The sequence below is a fragment of the Cyprinus carpio genome, chromosome B6, assembly GCF_018340385.1.
Source record: "Cyprinus carpio isolate SPL01 chromosome B6, ASM1834038v1, whole genome shotgun sequence".
Classification (NCBI taxonomy): Eukaryota; Metazoa; Chordata; class Actinopteri; order Cypriniformes; family Cyprinidae; genus Cyprinus; species Cyprinus carpio.
In genome coordinates, this window is record NC_056602.1 from 17,814,002 (window position 1) to 17,825,958 (window position 11,957).

Here is an 11,957-nt window from a genome sequence, read left to right on the forward strand (position 1 = left end):
GTCCAATAACAAGATAATAGATAATCAGCAAGACCGGGTCAGTCATGTAGGGGACGAGGGAAAGGGGAGTCCATGTACCTGCGGTGACCTCTGTCCGTGACCTCACGTGTACTTCTCTAGCGGTAAACAAATGCACAGCCTTGCTGGTTTTACATCTTGGATCTTACTCTTATTTCTCTGTTTAGCACGGAAGATTTTGATTTTGTGATATTTATGTACATTCATATTGGGTGTGTGGGCCTATATTTGCTAGGAAGTGCTGTTGAGAGATCATCCTCTTCACAATAATGCATTAACAGCAGGTATCAGCAGAGGACACCACCAGAGATGCAAATCTGTCTTGTGTCCCTTTGGGGCCGACGCTGAATAGAGTGAGAATGCAGGTTTGCCGCTGGTCTCAGAAGTTAATCTCGGTGTGGAAATGCACTAGACTCTACCTGAGGAGGTATCAAGAATGATGCACATAGAAAATAGACTATTTGTTATACTGCATTGTAATTTCATTCCTTTTAACTGTGTGTGAGATTTTTGGTTTAATTTTTTTATTTTAATATAGTTTAAGGCAATATGTTATATGGTAAATTCTTTTCTTTGTAATAGTTATAAGAAATTAAACAATTTGTACTATAATGTTCATTTTCATTGCCCTCAGTGTGAAGCCAGGTTCTACCTGCAGTGTGTGTGTGTGTGTGTGTGTGTGTGTGTGTGTGTGTGTGTGTGAGTGTGTGTGCGAGTGTGCGAGGCTGACACTGGTCTGGCTGATTGATTATGACAGCGCTATCTTTTATTAGCCTTGTAGTTCTTATTAAAATTCTATCTTACCAGGGAAATGCTGGAGCTTTGGCTAGATTAATCCAGCAGATTTATTATTTTAGCACATATAGATTGAGGTAATTAAGGCAGACACCCTGCTTTTGACAGTTATGTTGAATAAGGTGCTGGATTCCATTTGGGTGTGCTGTCAGTCTTTCAAATATCGCTTTTCAAATATCAAAGTCTTTTTTTTTTTTTTTACCAAATATAAGACACATAATATACATACTATGCATAATTATGTGTACATGCAGTGTCACATGATTATGAAAATTTATTCTTATTACCATTGTATCATTGGTGCTTAATATATATATATATATATATATATATATTCAAAACCATGATACACTACCTAATTTGGGATAAGTTTTTTTTTTTTAATTAAGCATCATAAACAATTTTTAATAAAAAATAAAAAAAAAAAAAAAAAAATAATAATAATAATAATAATAATAATAATTGCTCAACAATAGTAACTGATAATAATTAAGCATAAAATTTTGAAATTAGGTCATGTGACTGCTGAAAATTAATCTTTTCCATCACAAGAATAAATTACATTTTAAAATATTATTAATTAAATAATATATAGAAATATATATAGAAATATATTAAATATATAGAAAACTGTGTGATAATTTTGTAATAATTTTTCACAATATTAGTGTTTTAATGTATTTTGATCAAATAAATACAGCCTTAGTGAGCATAAAATACTTCTTTCAAAAACATTTACAAATATTAATGATTCTGATTATTTATTTATTTATTTATTTATTTACTGGTAAGGTATGTCACCTAAAATTAAATAATATAATATTAATATAATATATAAATAATACCACAATTTTATTGTAGCTGTTGGAGTCACAGATTCAAAATGTTTTTTGTTTTTTTTTGTTATATTGTTTAGATGTATCAGATATACCATTGTTCTCATTCAGAAAAAATATAAATAAATAAAAAGGCAAGATTATAATGACTATAATATGATATGTAAAAAAATATAAAAATACTTTCAGAAATGAACATCTGCAGAAATATTGGTGGAGGTTAGCAGACAGTGTAATTCTGTACAGTTCTTCTATCAACAATGAGGAGGTTTTACAATCTTCTCTGGGCAGTGAACAGAAACTGGGCTAAATGAATTTGGAATTCACAGGGTTTGTTACAAGCTGGCCATAAAAATGAAATTTAATTAAATAATTTCAATATACTCCGCAATGGCGCGAAAGCACACTATTACATCAACATAAACGACACCTTTTTCTTTCCTTTAATTAATCTAAAATTATTAAAACTAGAATTGAAGTTCCTAAACACAGAGGTCTCATTTTATGCATGCACGGGGTTTAAGCGCCTATCAGTCTATTTTGAATGCAGTCTGTTTTCTACACACAGTCAGCCAATCTGCTCTCACATTTCCTGTTTTTATGCCAGGCAACAGACAGGCCTGCTGAAGCCGTCTGTGGCAATTTTAGGGCTCGGACGACTGTGAAGATGGCAAGTCTTTCTCTGCTCAGAGGCTGTGACCATCGCCAGAGCCCAGGAATCAATTCCTTCTGTTTACAGACCATTTCACAGCCCTTTACCTGCAACATCACTTGTGTCAGGCCCATAAATAGCCTTGGATATATAATGGTTGGATTAGCATAATGGTGGAGCATCAGCCTCTTGCCAGCACAAAAGGAAATGTCAACACGTCCCCCTCTCTGTGAAAGCAATTAGAGGCCCATTATACGGCCTCACTGGAAACATCATCAAGGTTAAAGACAAGTCCAACACCCCTCTGACCGCTCTTTTATTCCAGTCTCTGATAGATGAGCCATAGAAACTGAAATGTTGGTAAACAGTGGCTTGGAGTGCTCTCTTTAAGATCAGCCCCAATCAGCCCAAGCACTCAGCATTAGAGCGCTTGTGTTTGTGTGTGTGTGCGTGGGTGGGTGCGAGCGCTGGGTGGAAATGTGAGTATTTCCTTAACTACAGCCCGGGTTAGCCTGGGGATGCTGAATGTACTGAGAGGGCGACAGAGGAAAGTAAGGACAGAGAGAGTGGAACGAGCTCATCATGTTGTTAGTCTTGATAAAAAGGCTAACGGGGCAACACTTCCACCTCATTGGACCTCAGAGCTGAATGTGAATTTTTTAGATGGTTTGCAATGATGATTACGTTCCACTGGACCATGACATCTATATGTATAATAGCGGGTTTCACATGTCATGGAAAGCGCTTAGATTTTTCTTGCTCAGAAACAATATCATTTTATATTTATTTTTTTCCTGTTGTTAATAATTGTCATTTGTGCAACTTGGACACTGCACAGGGTTACTGTACTCGGTATTATTATATACTTAAGTCATATTAAATATAACATATAATATAATATAATATAATATAATATAATATAATATAATATAATATAATATAATATAACATAATATAAAAAAAAAAAATAAAAACTAATAAATCACTAAAATACAATGATTTTTATTTTATTTTTAGGACATTTGTGGAATGTTTAGCATGGCTTAATGTAATTGTTCATTGAATTTCTTATTAATAAGCATTTAGATAATAGTATCTGGTTGATAAATAGGTAATAGTATCTGGTTAAATAAGGGTGACTTTTATACATACTATATCCTAATATTGCTGTAATTACTGTGAACTCTGTAATATAATATACTTATATCATATATAATATAATATAATATAATATAATATAATATAATATAATATAATATAATATAATATAATATAATATTTTCTGAAACAAATATGAGTAACCTGTTTACACACTATCATAATATTACTGTACTTACTTGAAGAAAACAGAACAAAAGTCAGCCCATGTGGAAATGTAAGGATAACATTGAAAAAAATGTGCCAACCTTTCATTTTTCTTTTCTTTGTAATTTGTGGAGCAGTTTATAACAGAGCTGGCAAGGAAGAGTTAAGAATCAAAAGGCCTTGTAAGTATTGCCACAAAACTGCAAAGGCAAGCAAGGCCATAGAGCAATGGTTCATGACCACCTATCATTCTGTAGGTGTGTGTGAGTGTGTGAGTGTGTGGTCAGCTTAGGGTGCTGCATTTAGCAACCTAAAGGTCACGGCCTTCAGCACTGAGAGAAAATAAAACTCTGCTGCACTGACCAAAGTTACGAAGAGGAAAAGCACACAAATGATAATGCACAGGCCTAAATCGTTTTGGCTGTACTTCCTGTGAGGCAAACAACAATCTTTAGGCCTATACTGTTCTCATTATTTATATGATAAGCAAAACTAGTGTTAGCTTTCTTAAAGGAATAGTTCACCTCAAATTAAAAATTCTGCAATTTGCTCATGCTGAAATGAAAGTGAATATGTTATTGTTAACTAATGTTTAAAAACTGATTTATTTTTTTATTTTTTTTATTTTTTTTGTCAATTGAAATAAAATATTAGATAAACTTAAAAAAAAACTTGAATGGAATTTAGAAATGCCTTGACAACTAACTCAAATAAAACTGAAGTACTAAAGTTACCACATTTAAAAATAAAATAAATTAAATAAATATTTTTAATCACAAAAAAATGTATACCAAAACTAAACAACAAAATTACTCAAACTTAAACTAAAATTAAAATGAAATCTGCAAACATAAAAATGAAGGCTACACTTAATTCAAAATATTAATAATTACTAAGTAGAACGGTGAACTTCCTTTTCACTATCATTATATGGAAAAACCAGCTTAGACATTCTTCTAAATATCTCCTTTTGTGTTTTATGGAAGTAAGTAAGTGACACAGTTTGGAACAACATGAGGGTGAATAAATATTAACATAATATTAATTTTTGGGTGAACTATCCTTAAACTGAACTAGCCCTCTCTAATAACATGAATACATTTTATTAATAGTTAATAATAATCATTTTGGGTGGAAAAGATAAATCCATATTTCGTATTTTTATTTAGTATAAATTTTAGGATCAATTTTCTTAAACACTTTGTCTCATCACTAGATCAAACTAGTCACGTTTGTGTTATGATCCCAGTTCCTTAACCACTGGATTACCACCATCCCACTGGTAATCCATTATTACAAAACAGGTGTGGTTATGTCACACGGAACAAGATGATAAGTCACCAGGCTGTGCAGTATTGATTGGGGTCCTGTAGACTTAGCTAAAGAGGAGGCAGGGGTGAGTGATTATGTTTTACAGAGAACATTATCAGTCCCTCAGTGGCATTAGAGTCCTGTCCACACATACAGATACACACAGACCACTAAGTCACTAACTGACTTAGTCCAAGTACATCCAATCTTAAAGCCAAATTGTAGACTGAGACGTAAACGCTTCCTGTCTGTTCAGGGCATTTTTCATTTCTATTCTTGACCACATTTGCAATTGCTATCTCTTACAAACCCATTGAGGAGAAAATGACGCACTGTTATGTCCCATGTCTTTCTCTCAGCTTCATAAGAGAAATACATCTCCTTTCTTCCCAGAGTGTGTGTCTGTTTTTAATCTTGTTCACCTGTTCTTTTATCAGCAAAGATGAAATAGGAAAGGATGACTTTGTCAAAGAGGCTGCGCCGAGCATTGACTGAGCACGGCATGCCGAGAGCACCAAGATGGATAAATCTGTCCATTGGGAGAATTTAAATAACTTTTACAGTTTTATCAGGGTCTATTTGTTAGGCAGGAGATTTATGGTCAGCCTGTGAAGGCGTCCGTGTTTCTGATCTGCTCTGTCTGGAGATTAAATCTGGATCAGCCCGAGGAGAGACTGGCTTGACTGCCACAATCCACAATTGGAGGTGATCTTATCTCTTTAAAAATTGCCTCGAGTCGACGGTGGGGATGAGCAAGAGCTATTTTTTTCTCTCTCTCTCTCAAGATGTACGCCATCTTGCTTTAACCCTCCCTGAACGCATAAACTCCATGTAATCGCAACTGATTCCCTGCACTGATAACACTCACGTAAAGCCTCTCCCAACAGCCAGGTGCAATCTGAGGCACGGGCCGGCCTAACAAGGAATTAAATATTGTTTCATGCTACTGCCCCCACTTTAACTGATTGATGCTAAAAGTTTAGCTAATAAAAAGCTAGCAGGTGATCAGAGGCAATCCTGGACACATCCTCAGAGGGGAACAGGCTGGATCGAATGTGACAGCTTGCATTTTCGGCTTGAGCCGGTTCTGTCATCTCAGGAGGTGGATGTGCGGGTCTGCCTCTTCAGACCAGAGCCAGTCTGAAACACACATGTACCGCGAATCAGGGAATCAATAGAACACTTAATGAACAATTAGGAGAACAGCTGTAGACCTGTCAAAGACCCATCTGTACATAGCTGGGAGAGAGAGGGGATTTCTGGTGAGGATGAAGGTCCTAAAGGATAAGATTATTGCACATAATATATACCTGTATCATTACCTTTAACATGCTTATTTGAATTATTTGAACTAGATAGTATTTAGGTGGTTAAAGCTAATAAAGCTAATAATTATAAATTTGCTGAAAATCAAGTGCCTAATGGAGAAAAAAAAATAATCAAATGATCTCAAATTATTATATCAACTTTCGCTTTAACCTTAGTCTTTACCTTTAGCCTATAGTATTAAGGAGGCTAGAGCTAGTAAAGATTATTTATTTTAATTAATTCATTTATTTTAATCCATTAATTAATAAAAAAAAAAAAACTGATGCCTAATTAGAGAAATCAGATTATTTTCAATGTTCAAATGCCATTGAGGCAACTTTTGCTTTAACATAATCGATCAACTAATGGATTTGCAAAAATCTGATGCTTAATTAAAGAAAACAGTTTGTTTTCACTGTTCAGTTGCCACTATAGCAAGGTTTAACCTAATGAATAGCTTTAATATACCCTTATGAAAATTAACAATAATTTTATTACAAAAAAAAAAATAAAAAATTAACCATGGTTTTTCTACATTAACCATAAAAGTGTGGTTATACAATCAATTGGCCAAAAAACATCGTTACTACACTTTTACTATAATAAAACCATGATTAATTTTCGTAAGGGTAGTAGTTAGTATTTAGAAGCCTAAAGCTAATAAACCTCATAAATGTAATCAATACATTTGCCCCAAATCTGGTGCAAAATTTATGAAAATGGTTTGTTTTCAGTGTTCAGTTGCTTTACGAACATTTATTTATTCTTTATTATGAATAAATGATTAGCATGACCAGCTAAAACACGCCTGCAAACTAGCTATGACCAGCTTGGAAGACCAGCTAAAACCAGCCAAAGATCTTAGGTTGTCATCAGGCTAGTGTAGTATTACAGGAATCTAAAGCTAATAAAGCCTAGTTTTATAGGTAAAAGGAAATAGGTAAATACTGAAGTAATTCTAAATTTAATATTTCTCAAAGAGAGGATCGCATACATTCTCTCTGCCACAATATTGAATTAATATCTTCCGCCTATATTTTCTGTCTTGACTCTCAACTTCAAGCTATTCATGATGCATAGAGATATATTCCCTTAAACTGACACACACTGTAAATGATGGGGATGATGTGAGCCTCTTTGTCCACATGTTAACAGGAAATGTTAACCTTACATGCCAGTCAACGAAAAAATAGTCGACACACACAAACACACACTAGTATGCATGCACTGTTGACACGCAAAAACATATCTGTTAGATCGCTTCAGCCTTCGCTTGCCTCCTCAGACTTTATGGATTACTGGTCTATGACTGACAGATATTATGCTTAACTAAGCACAAGTATCTGTACCTGGGGAAAGGCAGATTATAATTGACCTTGGACACCCTCGGTCGTGCTTTATTAAAACTTCATTTAAAGAAGACAAAACCTTGGTGAGGCAAGGAGCCACAGCCATAATGGATTAGATGGAAATCCATTATGCATCGCACACAAGAAAAAGTAAGGACGGAGACCTGCTTTAAAAATATATTTTTAGTACAGAAAATTAATGCCCCCACACAGGGCCACTGAATCATTTTAAATGGCCTTTTTTAGTATATAGGTATATGTGTTGAGAAGGCCAATATTTCAGCAGCACAGACTAATGGATCATTAATAGATAAATGTTTTTTGGCTTTTTTCCTTTTCGTTGTAGGATGCTATTTTAGTCCCCTTCGTGAATAAGTAAAGGGTATTTTGTATCTAACATAGTGTGCCCATTTTGTATTTACATTCAGATATAAAAATTTTGTTTATGTTTCATTGTTGTAATGTGGTCATTCATATTTTAATTAAACAATAAGACACTCAAGGCTGTTATATTGCGTTCAATCATTGGACTATGTTCACAATATACAGCCTGCCACAGTTCCTTCTGGTCCTTGGATTTGATTGGCTGAGCAATCTTACAAGAATGCTGATATTTAATCCAAAAGCTTACAGTCTAGTGGTGCAGATTTTTCAGTGATCCTTTTCTGCAGGTTACATTGTTATGGCAGTAGGGGGCATCTTTTTTTGTGCATCACAAATCGTTGAATAATTAATTGCAATCATTGCTTCATTCAGAAAAATCAAACTGCAAACTGGGGGGGTTGGGGGAATAGAACTGAAACTGAAAATATTGTTTCAAAAATGTAAGGTCCTCAATATCAACTTCTTGTTTATTTAAATGTTGTATAAACTCCGCACACTGAATATCTGCATTTCAGATTTCCCTAGAATTTGCAACAATAACAATTTGGAATTTGGAACAATGTTTATTTGGAACAACATTTGGAACAGTGTTTATTTGATGTTGATTAAAATGGTTACTTCATTATAAAGAATTATAATTTTAATTAATTATACTAAATTAAGAAAATTCATTAATTGCCATTTTATATAAGATGTAAACAAAGGTTAATAGTTGCTTCCGTGCCAACGGTTATGAGGAAAATGAGGAATATCCTGATATTTCGTTGTTTTATCTAATTTTAGTGTTTGTTTTGTCCTCTTTTTACATTTTTATGTAATTTTGAGGCCCCCTGGTGGGCCCCGGGCCCCTAGTTGATAATTACTGTTCTTTAGCTCATATATCCAGGTTTTTCTAGACAGTAGGAACCCTGTTTCTTCATAAAATCAAAAAAGGTTGTTAAGGGGTTATTTAAAATAAGGAATATCCTGATATTTCAATGTTTTAGCTTATTTTAGTGTTTGTTTTGTCCTATTTTTACATGTTTATGTAATCTCGAGGCCCCCTAGTGGTTGCCGGGCCCCTAGTTGATAATTACTGTTCATTAGCTCTTACATCAAGGTTTTTCTAGTTAGTAGGAACCCTGATTCTTCAAAGAATCAAAAAAAAAAAAAAAAAAAAAAAAAAAAAGTTGGTAAGGGGATGAATTAAAATAGGGAATATTTTGATATTTCATTATTTTAGCTTATTTCAATGTTTGTTTTTTCTTATTTTTGGTAATTTTATGTATTCTTGAGGCCCTATAGTGGGCCCTGGGCTCCTAGTTGAGAATCACTGCTTTATAGGTGCTACACACTGATATACACATTGAAAGTGATTGAGTATTTACAGCTCTGTATATAAACTTTACACTTGTTCATGTTTATGTTTACAGTCATCTGTAGTGCTTTAAATTTATAGGCTTAAAGAACAATATAACATTATCTCTCTCCAGTTTTCCTTTATTGCAGAGGTTTCATTGTGACATCAAGTGGACTTTTTAGGGGAGCCACTGATTAAGTTTATTCACTGTTGCAATTACTGTCATATCCCCATTAATTAATAGCAGAGTTTTACAGTGTCTTGTTTCCTTATGGAGCCTGAAGTAATGAGACAAGCAACATGATTTCATCTGTACGCCTGGGAAAAGAATTTTAGTGCTAACTCTGACTAAAATGCACAGACAGTACACCTTGGATATGTTTTTTATGACTGCAAAGAAACACAGGATGACAAAAGCGTGTCTGTAAGATAGATGTTGTGCCTCTCTGTGGTGTAAAGTGTCTCCCCTCATTGGAATGAATGTCTGTGTGTGCATTAGTGATACAACCCCCTCCAAAGCCTCCATCTCAACTGTGGAGCACACATAGCTGACTCGACAGGCCCAACAACAGGCAATATCCCTTGCTTTCAAGCCTTTGCTCCCACCAGCTCTGGATGGATTTGGTTAGTAAATCATGACAGGGGGTCGGCCATGCCTGAGAGGAGAGGGGAATGAGAAAACAAGTGTTTGCTCCGTATAGCCCAAGAGATGCAAGAAACAGCCCCTGTGATGTCCTGTCACCTGAAAGGCGTATGAAAACAGGCACACACATCTGTTATCCAAATGTTAACTCCGGGCACCTCGTGTTGTCACGGCGGAGGGGGAACGGGGTTGTGGCTGGTTTAAGGCCCACCTCAGGGGAGGCTTGGGTGCTCAGTGGTGGGAAATGGTATAGTGGTAGGAAAAAGCAAAAGCAAAAAAAAAAAAAATGTAATTTAAAAGGATAGTTCACTAAAATAAAAAAAAGTCTGTCATTGCAAACCTGTATGACTTTCTCGCCTGTCTTCTGAAAAACATAGAAGATTATATTTTGAAAAATATCTCAGTGGTTTTGTCCATACATACAAGATAGTTATATTAGTGTTGTCATTTTACTGCTGTTTTGTAAAATGTGACCCTGGACCACAAAACCGTAAGTCATAAGAGTCAATTTTTTTTTTTAATTGAGGTCTATACATAATCTAAAAGCTTAATAAATAAGCTTTCGATTGTTTGAAAATCTGGAATCTGAAGGTGCAAAAAAATCTAAATTGTCCAAATTAAGTTCTTAGTAATGCTTATTACATATGAAAAAATGAAGTTTTGATATATTTACAGTAGGACATTTACAAAATATTTTCATGGAACATGATCTTTACCTAATATCCTAATAATTTTTGACATAAAAGAAAAATCTATAATTTTGAACCATACAATGTATTGTTGGCTCTTGCTACAAATATACCCGTGCTACTTATGACTGTTTTTGTGCTGCAGGGTCACAAATAGTTATTAAATTAATGCAATATAAAAGTATTATTATTTTCATTATTATTATAATAATATCATTATTAATTATTTTTTTTTTAATTTACAGTCCAATAATATTGTTACTATAGTAATATATTTCTTTCTTTATTTTTTTAATAATTTAATAAACTCTGCTTAAAGGGATAGTTCACCCCAAAATGAAATTCTCTCATTAATTACTCACCGTCATGTCGTTCCAAACCCGTGAGACTTTCGTTCATCTTCAGAACACAAATGAAGATATTTTTGATGAAATGCGAGTTCTTTTTGACCCTGCATAGACGATAACCCAACTGACATGCTCAAGGCCCAGAAAGGTAGTAAGGACATCATTAAAATGTGTTGTGGTACACTCCTGAAAATGCCTCAAATTCTGACATGAAAGAGAATAAATTGACTTTATTTTTTGTTTTCTTTGTGCACAAAAAGTTTTCTCATAGCTTCATAATATTACAAAAATTAAGTTAAACTCCAGCTTTAAAATTTGCTGCAAGAACAGTTCACATATTTTTTTTTTGTTGTTGTTTTTTTCATACTAGATGAAAGTCATTAACATTTACTGTGTGAACAAACACACACTTGAAACGTAAAAAAAAAAAGTCATACAGATGGAACAACATGAGGTTGAGTAAATTACAGAATTTTAATTTTCAGTTGAACTATACCTTTAAGAAATCAGCTTAGTCCTGGAAAACTATGTTTTGAAGGAACTGTGCACATATATAGACAGACAGACAGACACAGTAGTACATATGAGCAGATATATTTAACCACAATGCCATAATATCAGGATGAAATTTCATGTACTTGTTTGAAAATTCACAGCATTCAAAAATTCTTGAAGGGGAATAAATCAAACAGCAGAGCACCTGGTGGAAGACGCAGAACCCTGCTGCCACCTGAGCTCACGCCAAACACACTCCTCTACTTAAAGACATACCATCTGCGCAACAAGGATGTGCTGTTTTTGATTTGAAAGAAAACAGCACATCCTTGTGGCACGAATGATACAGAAGAGCATACACAGCATTTGATGATATGGAGAGACACAGAGGAGACTGTTGACAAAGGAATTGTTGAATAAAGTCGTTATTTTTGTTTTCTTCACGTACAAAAAGTGTTCCCTTTGCTTCATATAACCTAGATTGCA